The sequence below is a fragment of the Taudactylus pleione genome, unplaced genomic scaffold, assembly GCF_031769625.1.
Source record: "Taudactylus pleione unplaced genomic scaffold, aTauple2 ptg000671l, whole genome shotgun sequence".
In the NCBI taxonomy this organism is placed as follows: domain Eukaryota; kingdom Metazoa; phylum Chordata; class Amphibia; order Anura; family Myobatrachidae; genus Taudactylus; species Taudactylus pleione.
Genome location: NW_028285073.1, coordinates 6,677,188 through 6,692,500, shown reverse-complemented (window position 1 = coordinate 6,692,500; position 15,313 = coordinate 6,677,188). Strand labels below are relative to the sequence as shown.

The 15,313-nt window shown below is 43.8% G+C and overlaps 1 protein-coding gene across 2 annotated transcripts in view; it reads right to left on the bottom strand.

Moving 5' to 3' along the window:
* Positions 1-15,313, bottom strand: part of PRDM2 (PR/SET domain 2) — a 128,976-nt gene that overhangs the window by 41,729 nt on the left and 71,934 nt on the right. The window lies entirely within an intron of this gene.

The window sequence follows — 15,313 nt, the reverse complement described above, 5'->3', positions numbered from 1 at the left end:
CGGAAGTTGGCCTAAAAGGTACGATTCCCCGAAAAAAAGCCATTGGTGAATAAAAAGCAACGGCAGAAACTAATATAGTTGGCAAAAAAACACATTGCATGGACAGAAGGTCAGTGGAAACAAGTGACATGGAGTGACGAAACCAAGATATTGATATTTGGTAGTGATGGGAGAAAATATGTGAGACGTCACATCAGGGAAGAGGTACATCCACATTCCATTCAAGTGACAACAAAGAATCCTAAAAGTGTTATGATCTGGGCATGTATGACAGTAGATGCTGTAGGCCGCCATTATGTCATAGATGGCACACTGAAGAGCAGAAAGTACATTGACACCATCCTACAACCAAAACTTCTACCTTCTATCAGGGATCTTTTTCCAGATAATGCCCCATTTTTTCTCCAGCAGGATTCAGCTCCCTGCCACACTGCACGGATATGCAAACAGTGGTTCACGGAGAATGACATACAGGTGCTGGGACGGCCATGAAACAGCCCAGACCTGAACCACATAGAACATTTGTGGCTCCGTTAGAAAAAACTGGTACATCCGAGGCGTCCATCCAATAAAAGACAATTAATTGAGGCTATAATTGTCTCATGGCACCATATAATACAGAAGGAAGAGCTCCAAACATTGGTTGGCTCAATGCTACATCGCTGTGCTGCTGTCTTGAAAAATAAAGGATACCCAACGATATACTGATAGGACAGTAACATCATAAGTACACAGGGATTTTCACCCTAACAGGGGTATCCAATTTGGAGCAAAATTTTCGGAATGACGTCATTTCGCAGGTTCGAAAAGTCTTTGAAAAAAACGGGGATAACTTTTCACCCCTGAATAGGTGGCGAAAAAAAGTGCAGAATTGGGGTTTAGGGGTGCAGGCTTAAAAAAATAGCCTGCAACCCTGGGAATGTCATTTAAAAATAAACTGTCAAAAAAAGTAAAAAAAAAAATAAAAAAAAAATTAGGGACACCCCAAAAAAATCATTTAAAAATTGGGATGAAAAAAAAAAAAAAAAAAAGGAAAAAAAAGTGTTTAAAAATAGCGAAATAGGTTCAGGGCTATTCTGCAAGTACGCGGCAGGTGTTTTCTAGAATAGGCTATTAGCGGCAGGTGCATTTTTGCAGAATTTTTTAAAAGTTACTTTAGGGACATAAAAATATGCTAGTACCCATTTTCATGTACCCCAAATTTGATGGGACACTTAAAAAAAATGAAAAAAATAACCTAAGTGCTCTTCTGCATCACTTCTTCAATGTTGGAAAAAAAAAACACCTGCCGCGGCTATTTAAAACCCTGACTTTCATTTGCAGGCTAAAACAGGGGTACCCATAGTGATCCCCCATGTTTTGACAGCTTTAGGGGGGTCCAACAATTTATTCCAGGTAAATCACGATTTTTTTTGCCGATCCTATTTCGCCAGCTCCCGTTTTCGTAGCTTTTGAATTGAATATGGGAATAAAGCGGGCGCCCCCCCGATACTTTATCCCAGGAAAAGCTCCGATGTGGAGCGAAAAGTCCAGCACGGACTTTTCGTTCCCATATTGAATACCCCTCTAAGTGTTGTTTTCACTGTATAACTTCCCTGGTAATGCAAATATTTGACCTCTGTTTATTGTGTTGAATTCAGCATTACATTTCCTTTCATCTGATATATGAATCATTGCACTGCGTGAAGTGTAACAGTTTTTATAAGCATTCAAAGTTGAAAAAAGCTCTCACGAGCAGGGACCTCTTCCCTCATGTGCTCCTCTTTACTCCCCATAAGGGCAACACATGACTGCCAACTCCCGGCTGCTTATTGTGAGTGCTTTAATCGCTATTGCAGCAATGTTTATAAATTGTGTCCTTGTCCTGCACTGTAATGTACTGTAAGTTTCTTGTTCGCTTATTAGTTCTATGTAAGGCGCTGCGGAACACTTGTGGCGCCATATAAATAAAGGATAATAATAATAATAACAACATTCAAATTTAAAAAAGTGTCCGCAATTTTGGCCACCACTGTAGGTGCATGGGGCAGCTATAGTGCCTCCCCCAAGGTCCTGCACGAAGGCACCGCTCGCACAGCCCTGTTTTCCATCTTACTTTCGAGGCGAGATCTACCATCAGCGGGGCTTGCTTTTGTAAACAAGGCATGAAATCATAGAACATTTTGCTGCAGGGGGACAGGAAGATAAGAACAGACATGTATACTACATCAAATTTAGGGCTAGATTTACTAAACCATTTCAACAGGAAACATGGAGTGTTCCCATAGCAACCAATCATGTTCTAGCCATCATGTACTAGAACGGATTGATAAATGATAGCTGGAATCTGATTGGATCATAGTAAAGGATTATCCAGCCGTGGCTATGCCTGTGGGTTAATGAAAGTAAAAGCAGTTCTGCTTTGAGATGCAGTGAGAGGGTCAGTGCCATTTGGGTTTTTGCGCACTCTCACAAATATACAGGAATAGCACAAATGGATTTTTATCCCTTAGACAGGGATTTTTTTTTTCCCTCTCTTTTGTTCCAATCATTAACATTTAAGAAAAACATATTCACAAAGAATGGAATAAACATAACAGTACTTTGTTGTTTTCCATACTAGTATGTTCTACTTCAGTCTTACAAGTTTAGAAAAGATACGGATATGGAATTTCTTATCCGCAAATATGTAAATAAATGTCGCTATTTGGTGACGTCAAACAAATATATAGTCACCAAGTGTCACCTCCTCTTTATTGGCCTATTTACGGTAAGTGGGCAATAAAGATTTTATCACTGTAATAATCTGTTTTTCACCCTATTTATCAATACAAATGTCAGGAGCAGCTTAGCGATCCTAGTTCCCCGGTGATACTGAATGGAATTTACTTACACATTCCAGTATTTCAGATCATCTAATTATTTACTGATACTGTCTATTGTACCTCGAATTATGATATTAATTTTTATGTACTATAGCTATAATATCCCTACACCTTCACATATACTAACCCCCACTATGTGATTCTGTATCCATGTCATCCTAATACCCTCCCATTCAGTCTCTCTATATAATAGCTTCTCCTACTCCCCATCCCTTTCACTGTTCCTCGGTCTCAGTTTTAATTTTCTCCTTGGCTAACATTCAAGACTTGTGCAGGCTTTCTAGAAGCTAACACCGAGATAGATATGATAGGTTTACATTCATAATGTTCACAAGAGAATGTTGACATTATAGAATATATTGACATATCGCCCCTGGAGGCCCACCGGTCACTTACCTGGTCCCAGCGGCAGTGGCAGCTTCCCAGCAGTAAATAAAGTCCCCCTATTCCTAATCCCTACCAATCACTCTAGTGCCTAACCCTAATCTCTAACCCCTGTAGCCTAACCCTAATCTCTCCCCCATAGCCTAACCCTAACCTCACCCCCTGTAGCCTAACCCTAACCTTACCCCCTGTAGCCTAACCCTAACCTCACCCCCTATAGCCTAACCCTAACCTCTCCCCCTGTAGCCTAACCCTAACCTCTCCCCCCTGTAGCCTAACCCTAACCTCTCCCCCCTGTAGCCTAACCCTAACCTCTCCCCCCTGTAGCCTAACCCTAACCTCTCCTCCCTGTAGCCTAACAATAACCTCTCCCCCCTGTAGCCTAACACTAACCTCTCCCCCCCTGTAGCCTAACACTAACCTCTCCCCCCTGTAGCCTAACACTAACCTCTCCCCCCTGTAGCCTAACACTAACCTCTCCTCCCTGTAGCCTAACACTAACCTCTCCTCCCTGTAGCCTAACACTAACCTCTCCTCCCTGTAGCCTAACACTAACCTCTCCTCACTGTAGCCCAGCACTAACCTCTCCTCCCTGTAGCCTAACAATAACCTCTCCCTCCTATAGCCCAACACTAACCTCTCCCTCTGAAGCCCAACCCTAACCTCTCCCCCCTGTAGCCTAACACTAACCTCTCCTCCCTGTAGCTTAACCCTAACCTCTCCCTCCTGCAGCCTAACACTAACCTCTCCCTCCTATAGCCTAACACTAACCTCTCCCTCCTATAGCCTAACCCTAACCTCCCCCCTGTAGCCTAACCCTAACCTCCCCCCTGTAGCCTAACCCTAACCTTTCCAACCTGTAGCCTAACCCTACCCACTCCCAATCTTAATGTCGACATTGTTACTGTCAACCTAATGACTACATGCCACTAACACCATCCACCTCCACAGCCTCTCTCTCTTTATCCTTAGAGATATAAGACTTAAAATACAGTACATGTTCACAGATATTTATTTACCAGTTATTTATATAGCGCACACATTTCGCAGCGCTTTACAGAGAATATTTGTCCATTCACATCAGTCCCTGCCCCAGTGGAGCTTACAATCTATATTCCCTACCACATATATATCAAAAGATGAAAAACAATTATGCGTACCATATAAATTCAAATATCAGGCATGTATTGATCAACTTTCTCAACAAGCCTTGGTACATCAAAAGGGTCCCCACGTTCTCAACAACAGAACTTCACCCCTTTCGTCCCCCACCTCTCAGGGTGTGTAGTCGCCCGGTATTCTAGAAATCACATGCGTAGAAATAGAACATGTGCACTCATGGTGTAGTATTTAAAAAACTTTTTTTCAACAAACACCACACATCAAAATTTACATTGGACAAAGCTTATCTATATTCTGCAAAAGCCGGTCAGAGTATGAATGTCACAGCCTGTCCCCCAATACTCTGACCGGCTCTTGCAGAATACAGATAAGCTTTATTAACGACATCCCGTGTGAGATCAGTTATCGATATGGATGTATAGTCCTTTTGGGCCTATATCAGCTGAAATTAATAGCCATTTACGTAAAGAACGGTGGTTCTGAACGCCTGTCCTCAAGTACACCCAACTTGTCATGTTTTTAGCATTTCTATCTATGGAAACAGGTGGGATAATTACAGACCAAGCAAAATAGATTACCTCACTTGTGCAGTATTAAAGAAATCCAGAAAACATGACCTGTTGGGCATACCTGAGGACTTGTTAAGAACCACTAGCCTGAAATTACCGTAATAAACATATTTTAACAATTGTATTATCAATTTAACAATTGTATTATCCCAAAGAGAGACAATGACGTATTATACAATTCATATGTTCCACCTTTTAGTGGGCTTTGATTATACACAGCTTACTGTACAGAGAATAAAAGAACCACTGAGCCTCAATATGGAATGAGATATGATAGGTATAAATACATTGTCCAGGTGTTAACCTAAATTTACTGTTGGTCATTTACTGCAGTATAAACCATTTCAGGTATCTGGAGTATATTAGCTCTGTAATACACAAAATGAAAGGAGTTTGGTAAATTTTGTCGACATGTTCTGAATGTCGACAGTCGGCAATGAGCTTTTCCATTCAATCTTACTATAAGTCTCACACTGATTGCAGCCTAACTCTAAAATGCTGTGTCAACTTTCACAATGTCGCCATTATGTCAGTGTCGACATTGTGAATACAGGCATTCTGTTCACATCAACATCTGAAACATCGACATTATGCTGTCAACATTGTGAATGTTCACATACTGACAGCATACCCAAATACTGGCTTTAGTTGCTCCCTATATACACGGCTAAACAAGGAATACCTACTGTCCTGTACATGACTCTTAATGAACCTTTTAAAACCGATTAAAAATAGGACTGAAAAGTCAAAGATTCCATTAATCCAAATGCATTCTAAAATGGGAATGCGGTGTGTAATTTTAGAACAGAGCATGTCCTAATTTTTCGCATGTTCACACGCGCTATCAGTAGAAAAGATTGTACTGGTAAAAGCGCAGATAATGAAAAGTGCATGCAGAAAAAAAAAATAAATAAATCCATAACCAAATCTCAGCTAAGGCACACGTGAGTGTGAACAAGGCTTTAATGTCGCAGTCCTTCTGGTAAAACATTAAATGGAACGTTTTTTTTTTTTTTTTCTTGCCACAGGATTAATAAAATATTTCTAAATTTAATATCCCTAAAAGACCATGAAATAATAAAAATATTAATTTGTGCTTTTTGCACATAATCTCAGTTTCTGGTGCTTTGCGGAGTATGAAAAAGTCTGGACATGTACAGTTAACAGGATGCAAGGGACAGGGGCGATGTGATAGAAACATCCAAACGGATCAAAGGTATTAACAGGAGTCTGGAAGAATGTCTTTATACAAAGAATAATAAATATTAGAGGATTTCTAGATCAAGAGTAAACACTTTGAAATTGGAGGAGGACTGAAAGGTACCATATAAATATATTTATTTTATTATTTAAAATAAAGTAAATATGAAATAAACAGATTTTTTTGCGAGTCTGCCTTTTTCTATAGGTGTATTCTTAATTGGCCTCGTAAATAATGCTTGCAGCCAAATGCTTTTGCTCATCTTGCATCCAAATAAATATCAAATGTTGGTAAAAATTATAGCTAATCAGTCAACTTATAATACCAACATAATGTACCACAGCATACCTGAAGGGGCTATAAAGTCACTACGTCATTAGCATACCCTACCAAATTATATCAGCCATCAGGGACGGGACTGTAGCTGTCACAGTGGGTGTATCAACTATAGGGCCTGGTGGGCGAGAACCTAGCAATGTATTTTCATCCACTACCCTCACTCCTGCTCTGCTCTGTAAAGCCTGGCACCTGGCACATATATACTAAGTCTTGGATTCTGGGCTTCATCATACATGCACCAGGGAACACCTTCCTCCCATCGTGTAAGTTTTGCAAGGGGGACGAGCGATTTCATGTTAGACTCCTGTAGGTAGAATGCCAACCTTACACATCAACTGGCAACACAGTAACAGTACCATAAAAGCAAAACAATCTTACGCCGCCAAATGCTACTCAGTCATATTCAAACTTCATATATAAAGCGTAGTACAGGACTACTTTCAGGGTGAGGGCAAGGGTGTGAGCGAGAGAGGTGGAGGAGTAGGCCTTTTTTCTCCTGTGCCATGTAATTGTGCTGCCTTTCACCATTACATAAGACTGGAGCTCTGTGAAGGAGGTGTACAATGAATGGTCAGAGTCCAGCCACACGGAAAGCCTGTAGTACCGCAGAATCTGAGAAAGAGAAGCGTATCTCTGAATGACCGCTCTAAAACTAGGGCCCTCATTCAGAGCCGCTCGCAAAAAGCGAGCGCTCGCTCTGAATGAGGGCGGCCGCTTTTGCTTTGAAAGGTGGCCTCCTGGCCGCTTGCTAAGCTGTAGGTTACCACCCACAGCTTTAGCGAGTGACCAGGTGATGGTCGCGATGGTCGAGACCATCGTGACTATCGGGGCTTGCGACGAGACCCTTGTGGTAGGGTCTCGTCTACCACAAGCCCCAGGTAGCTTCCTGCTCTAACAGAGCAGGAAGCTACCTACTGACATCACTCCCTACTGACATCACTCCGTTTTTCCGGCCACCCCGCCTACAAAAGGGGCGAGCTGTCGATCAACATCGACAGCCGCCCCTTTTGTAGTGAGCCCCGGAGCGAGAGAATGTCTCTCACTCCGGGGCTTGCGCACGCGTGTGCGCAGTGCCCCACCATCGACCCGCTTGCAAGCGCATAGGCGCTTGCGAGCGAGTATGAATGAGGGCCTAGGTACACACTATACGATATATCGTCCGTGGCGGATCGGAATGACCATTGTATAGTGTGTACCCTGATGTGTGTGCATTAGATGGGACAATGCCATGGACGATGCGGTTTAGTTATATTAGACATGTAACCAGTGGCGGCACTGGGATCGGTAACACCCAGTGCGGCGAACAGACCTTCTGAGTGCCCGTAAAGGGGGCATGGCCTTAGGGCACACCCCGGTTTTATCCTTCCGTTGGCCTGCCCAGTACTCCGGAGATGCTGGGCTGCCCCCCAGAGACTTCCCCTACACTGCCGGCTCCTCCTCAGTGATCGGGAGCCGGACGCTGCACATTAACATCACAATGCAGTGCGGGGCTTCTGGTCACTGGGGAGGAGTCGGCATCTTGTTGTCACCTCCTCGGAAGGTGACACCCGGTGTGTTCCACAACCCCCGAACCACCATAATGACGCCACTGCAGGTAACGATATATCACACCATCCTACAATGGATGTTGCAGTGTGTAGGGTGATGTGATATAATATCATTACATCGTATTGCCTCGTCACCGGGTCTCCTGGTTGTCAGGTGTGCACCCAGCTGAAGACCAGAAGTCACTCCCTGGCCCTTCTCACTCTCCATGTGAGACTGCGACCAACACTGAAAAAAACACCAAGACTAGAGCAATAGGTGGAGCCTCCGTAGTATTCACCAATGCAGATCCTCTTAGGATGACATGATAGCCAGTCGCCATGGTGTGTAACACGCTACCTCACAATGACAAACCTGTGTATTACTAAACACACTTTAATAGTAGACAGTGCACAGGATTGGCTGGTAGACAAGTGCATTGACAACATCTTTGCCCAGACTTCATTCACATAATCAATAGCGGTGAATGTAACATGGAGACGGAAGACGCTTCACCACCTAGCAAGCGTACTGCCCACATTCACAGCTTGGTACACTTCCCACTTAGTAGCTTGTTCACACAAAGAATAAATAGAAAGAAAATCACTTTTTCTTTGAAAAGCAAAAAATGCCAGAAACTTGAAAGAGGAAAAGGAACAAGTTACTCACAAAAAGAGAAACTAATTTTCTGATGAACCCTGGCAACTTACCAACACTTTACGCAATAAACCCTTTACCAGCAGAATGTGCCTGTCACCCTGCACTGGTGAGACCAGTAATATGCAAAGCACCTGTGTTCCGGAGCAGAAATAAGAAGGGCTATCAGACTTCCCATTCTACGTGGCATTATGCAGAAGATAAAAGTATGAACAGAAGGAATTTCTGGGAAGTGATTAAAAGAAAAAAACCAAAATAAAAATGCACGGACAAGTTGTGAGTGATAAAGGCCATGGCTACTGAAAACATATGGACTTCACTCTTATTCAGTTATCAGTACATTTCGGCCATGGGGCCTGATTCAGAGCCGGGCGCTCTGACCAGAGCGCTCGCTTTGAATCAGGGCCCTCCTACCTAACATTGGAGCGGCCTCTTGGACGCTCGCATAGCTGTGGCAATGTAAGGGGTGTAAATACGTGTATGTCTTTGCATGCAGGGTAAATACTGGCTGCTGCTGCATGTAGTTCACAAATGCTGGCCAGGTTTATGTTTACACTGCAATTATAGATTTTAGTTTTGGACACCCTCCTCCCAAATCGAAATCTCTCTGCACAGGTTACATCTGCCCCACCTGCAGTGCTGCATGGTCTTACCAAGGTGCACAGTGGCTCGCTCTTTAAGCTTTACTCCCACCTAAGAGTCAGGAAACGCACAACGACATGCACTTCATCCATTTAGCCTTAAGAACATACACTTTCCGAATTTCTGACAGCCAGATTGGCAGACTCGTCACAGCAGGGGGACATCGGTATAGTCAGTGGGGAGCTGCAGGGGGAGGGCTGCCGGTTGGCTTCGGGGTTCTTGTCTGCTCTTCCGGGCGGCTCGGAGCGCCACCTGATTTTCGGGAGCCTCCCTGGCCGTTCTGGGAGTGCAGGCAAGTATGCGTAAGAAATAAGCGTTTTTTGATAAACTACTATTCTTTGCATTGGATCATAAACAGACAAGCATGTAGCCATACCGATCATGGATGTAATGGTATGTTCATAACCCTCTCCACCTTAAAACATCATATAAGTACGGTTTCAATAAACAAAATACTCAATTTAAGATGAAGCAGCATATCCAGACAATAAGCCAAGCGGCCAGACCTATGTACAATGATGCACGCGTTTTAGCCATATGAGATGGTATACAGTCAACAGGTCGACAAGGACTATAAAGACAGTCATGTCGACACCACAATGTCGAATTGTACCATGCTGACATTGTTAAAATGTCGACATGGTTAAAATGTCAACAATACAGGTTATTATAGTCAGAATGTCGGCAATGCAAAATTATGGACACGCTTTAGGGCGTGGTGTCGTCATTTTAATGTGTCGGTTTTATGGCATAATGAACATGTTGGCATGTACTTTGTCAACATGGGAGTACCTGTCAGCATCCTCTATGATTGCCAACAAATCATAATGAACTCGTAATCAGACATTGCCAGCGAGTATTTTGCTCTTGTTGAACATTTATGGGGTACATATAGTGTGGTAGTAGAACCACATTTTCCAACAGTCCCAATCAACATCAAAATATTATAAACAGAGGATTTGCAACCACAGATGCGGCCGATAATCCTGTTGTAAAATAGTTTCGATATTAGTCAGTCAATACATGTATGGCCACCTCATATTAGTCTCTGTAGTTATGTTATACTGGGCACCAGAGAAGTTATCAGGAAGTACAAATGCCTTAAACCCAGATAGCCTAGGTAGGGTCAGTGTCTCCAAAACGTGGTCCTCATGGACCTCTCACAGTCCAGACATTAGGGATATCCCTGCTTCAGCACAGGTGGGTATATCAAACCGACTGAGGTAATTAAGCCACCTGTGATCATGCACAGATATCCTTAGTACCAGGAATGGACTGGGGCAAAAAAAAATATCGGCCAGGCATTCTTACAGCGTGTTCACTGGAAAAGGGGCCCACATGTTACCCTCCATGTAAGCATGCTGGCCAAGCAGAGCGATGGGAGGCTAGGCTGCTCAGCTAGGCTGCCAGACGGACTGGCCCGTCAGCTCTTCTAGCATTTGCCAGATGGCCAGTAGCACTTACTAGGGCCAGTAACACGTACTTAGGGCCTGATTCAGAGCTGAACGCTCTGACCAGAGCGCTCGCTCTGAATCAGGGCCCTCCTACCTGTTTAAGGAGCGTCCTCATGGACGCTCGCATAGCTGTGGGTTACCACCCACAGCTTATGCGAGCGTCCACGATGATGGTCGCGATGGTCAAGACCATGGGAACGCCTCCGTCTGGCAGGCATGCCCCCGGCACGCCCACCAAAGGGGGCGTGCTATCAATCAACATCGACAGCATGCCCCCTTTGGTGCGAGACCCGGAGCGATGGAGAGCCCGTCGCTCGCCGGGTCTCGCGCATGCGCAGTGGGGGAACATAGACCCGCTTGCGAGCGTACTGCCGCTAGCGAGCGGGTCTGAATGACCCCCTTAGTACCTGGACTGTGAGTGGGCCATGAGGACCGAGGGTTTGGAAACAGTTGTTTTATAGATGCCTCGGAATTACAGGCAGCTTTAAGGCTCCCCCACACACGGAGCGATATAGCGATGGATGGGAATGATATCGCAGCTATATCGTTCGGTGTGTGGTCATGATATCGGCCACTGCGCGCTCCCGTGAGGTCAGCCGTCGCTCCTCCAGATCTTTCTTTCTGTCTGCACAAGAGATCTGGAGAATCGACAGATGATCTCATGCTAGTCTATGGGGGGAGCGGGGGGCTGCATATCGGGCGGACGGGCAGCAGATAGCTCCATATGTGGGGACAGCCTGATATTGTCAGCCGTCGGAAGGTGAATCGCATCGCTGGGTGCACATCACACCGTGTACAGCGAGTACAATCACTATTTACAACAAATATTTATCACATAAGTTAGATACATTAGTAACTGATGCGCTTAAACTTCTCTAAATATATCCAATATGTTCCCTCACTCCCCTGCAGTAGGTTGCATTTGAGGAGGGGCACGCCTCTCTGACGTAACAGTAAGGAGGGGACCCTTGCACTAGGAACGTGTAGAATATTTGATTTTAAAGCTGCCTTTTTAAGAAATATGATTTTTAAAATCACTGTACGAGTAAATATAGCAACTGATGACCCCAATACACTGGTCTATATGTAATAGGCACGGCTGGCCGTATAGCCTTCTCAAGGCAGTACTGCTGGCTCATACAAAAAGACTATTAATGTTGCAAATCCAACTATCAGAATCTGGTGTCCCTATGGGTGTCTCAGTTAGAACACCTGCCATTATACTTGCCCGTCTAGTTCCCTGAGCTGTGATGCCCATCAGAGATGTCTGCCATCTACGCTTTATAGGGAACGGGCAGATTTAAAAAATAAAGCATTTAAGATCATAATCACATGGTGTTGAGAAAACAAAAACTACTTGCTCCGAGCCCCCAGAAACCCCACACCTTGAGGTGGTGTCAGACCATGGGCGTAACTACCGTAGGTGCAAGGGGTGCAGCTGCGATGGGCCCCCAGAGTTGAGGGGGGCCCCATCTTCCTTATCAAAGGTACATGTGTTATATATATTTTTCACCCTTGGGTTGTACATAGGGGCCCTTATAAACTTGGCTATGGGGCCTTCAAATACCTAGTTAAGCCCCTGTATCAGACAACACTGATAGAGGGGTTACATTTTTTTTTTAGAAGCGTATAAAACATCTGGAGTTGGATCCATCACCTCTCAGCTTCTGACTCTGGAATGAAACATGGGGTCCTGCCAACACAGAGAAACAAAGTCCCCACTGAGGTGTAACAAATCCGATTCTTACAGTGGAAAAAAAATGAAGAATGTACAAATAACTCATAACTAATTATATCTTGGCTTTGTCTGTCTGGGGTGCCTCAGAATTAGTCTAACAGCAGAAAAGATACTTAATAAACAAACTTTCCTGGAATATTTTATTTTACATGGTATAATATAGTCAGGTAAAGCCATTAATATTAAAAAAACACAGCGCCAGAGCAAGGTCTCCCGGCGCCCTTTGCCGCCCCCGCCCCTTAACACATGAAATCATGTAAGAGGGTTGGGCTGCGGGCAGGAGAAAGTGTAGAGATGCAGGACGCTTGGCCGGAGCGTCCCTTTTATGCCCTGAGCAACCACTGCAGCAGTTATTGGCCGAACGGTAGCAAAGTAGCAAAGTGCAGGGGCTGTGGGGCAGTGGCAGTGTTGGCCCAAGGCACTGCGTCATGGACAACAGCACAGAGCGCACACCCCTATGGCCCTGAAAAAAACAAACCAAAAGTAAAAGCAGTGGTTAACAAACTCAGGGTCTCATTCAGACCCGGTTGCGGCTGTCGATGTTGATCGACAGCTCGCCCCTTTTTGTAGGCGGGGTGGTTTCACAAACGGAGGCGTTCCTTAAGGAACGCCTGCCGTTTGGGGGCGGCCGCACTGACATAATCAGTGATGTCAGTGGGGAGCTTCCTGCTCGATCAGAGCAGGAAGCTCCCTGGGGCTTGCGGTTGCCGAGACCCAACCTTAGGGTCTCGTCGCAAGCCCTGATAGTGGCGATGGCCTTGACCATCGCGACCATCACCCTGGCCGGACGCTAAGCTGTGGGTGGTAACCCACAGCTTAGCTAGCGACCAGGAGGCCGCACTAAAAAAAAAAAAAAAAGAAAGAAGCGGCCGCCCTCATTCAGCTTCTTGCGACCGCCTCTGAATGAGTGCCTCAGTCCATAAGGCACTCTAACAACCCAGGTTTTAAGAATATCCATAACTGAGCATGGATGATTAAATCAAAATAATGAGATACTAATTAAGTCACCTGTTTCAAGCATGGATAGCCTTAAAATCTGGACCTTTAGGGTTCCTTAAGGACAGAGTTTGGAAACCACTTGGTTAAAGTCTCTTGGGACGAGCTTAGACTAGGATCACACAGGTATTTAGAGCAATGTTATCATCCAAGCAGTAAAGTGCAGCGTTTCGAAACCCAGTTAGTGACACTGTAGAGAAGGTATAGCTCAGTCATCCTGAGCAGCTGCAGCAGTGATGACGTTAAACTCAGCATTGCTCTCCGTGTAGCAAGTAAACGCCTTCATCTAACTGCGGGGCTTCCCTTATTGGGGAGAAAGGCGTTCTAAAACACCCAAGAAATAAAAATAACAAAAAAAATAATAAAAATGTAAGTGACACTTTTTTATTTCAACACCTAAGGACTTTGTCAACCCCATCTTGCTCAGAAAATGATGTATCCGTATAAGGGAAAAAAAAAAAAAGGTAAAACATTCCTCCTGTATACAAGTAGCAACATACAGCTGCAACTTGGGTTTTAGTAGCAAAAGATAAAAGAAGACCGTTGCGTTAACCGAGACACTTAAGACCCCACTGTGGGTAGTTGGGAAAAAGTCATAAATTAAAGAAAACTTCATTGTTTCCCTTTATTGGTATTTAACTAACAGTACATGTTTATAGTGCTGGTGGATTGTTATTTCACAATAAATATTTTGTTATTATGACTAAAACATGTCAATAATTATCTCCAAATGGAATCTATTTAGAATAAAGCAGGCAGCCTTATACAATTCAAGACGTTCATTAAAGTTAGACACCTGACATATTTGTTAATGTTACCATCCATTTAGTATAGGAGCAGAACTTTTCTGTCGCCAGTACACTAATTAAATAAGGTAAACATGACAAAAGCCACATATTGATACAGGATCTATCCTGGTTTTTCATGAGGTGGGCTTCATGAAAAAAAAAATTGTTTGTCCAAATATTTTGGAAACAATTGTGTGTTCAGTGTTCCTCAGAGATGCTGAAGGGACACCATGGTGGCATAGTGGTTAGCATTGATGGCTTAAAGCTACAGAGTCAGGCTTTTGTTCCGACCAGGGCACTATTTGTATGGAGCTTGCATGAACATTCCACTTGACCCCCAAAAACATACTATAGGTGAGCTGACTGCTGTCCAATATAGTCACTAGTCTGTATGTGTGGTAGGGAATTTAGGCTGTGTGCTCCAATGGGGCAAGGACGGATGTAAAATGATGACATGTTCTATATACAGTGCTGTGTAATAGGGTGGTCATAAATTAATAGATCTATAATGAAAAGCCTCTAAAAAGCCATAGGTTTGGCACATAGGCTGCTAGCTTGACAACGATTTAAAATTGTGCTCACATAAATACAAACATAACGTAGTTGACTTAACCCTAGCAAGTAAATAACCAGTAACTGTAAAAAATTGCTGCTTCCCTTCAAATAAATGAACTGTATTATATAAATGTAGTCATGGTTATGAAATACACCCACACAAATATATATTTTATGTGAATAATGCAGAAAAAGCATTAAAAATATGTACGCCGAGATCAGTTAAATGACTCGCACTGCAAAAGTATTGGGATTCATCCGACACCGAAAACTCCTAAGTGTAAGTCTGTAACGGCCACTAAGACACTTTCTGGCTTTCTCCCAGAAACACAAATTACATTACAAGGAGGAACAGTCACTTGGAAAAAATGACAGTTCCAAGATGCACATTCCATGCTTGTTTCAGTCACAGACAACCTCCCTTATATGTAAGACCAGAGCTATGCGATCACCATACAAGAAAAGCTGCATTGCAGGCCT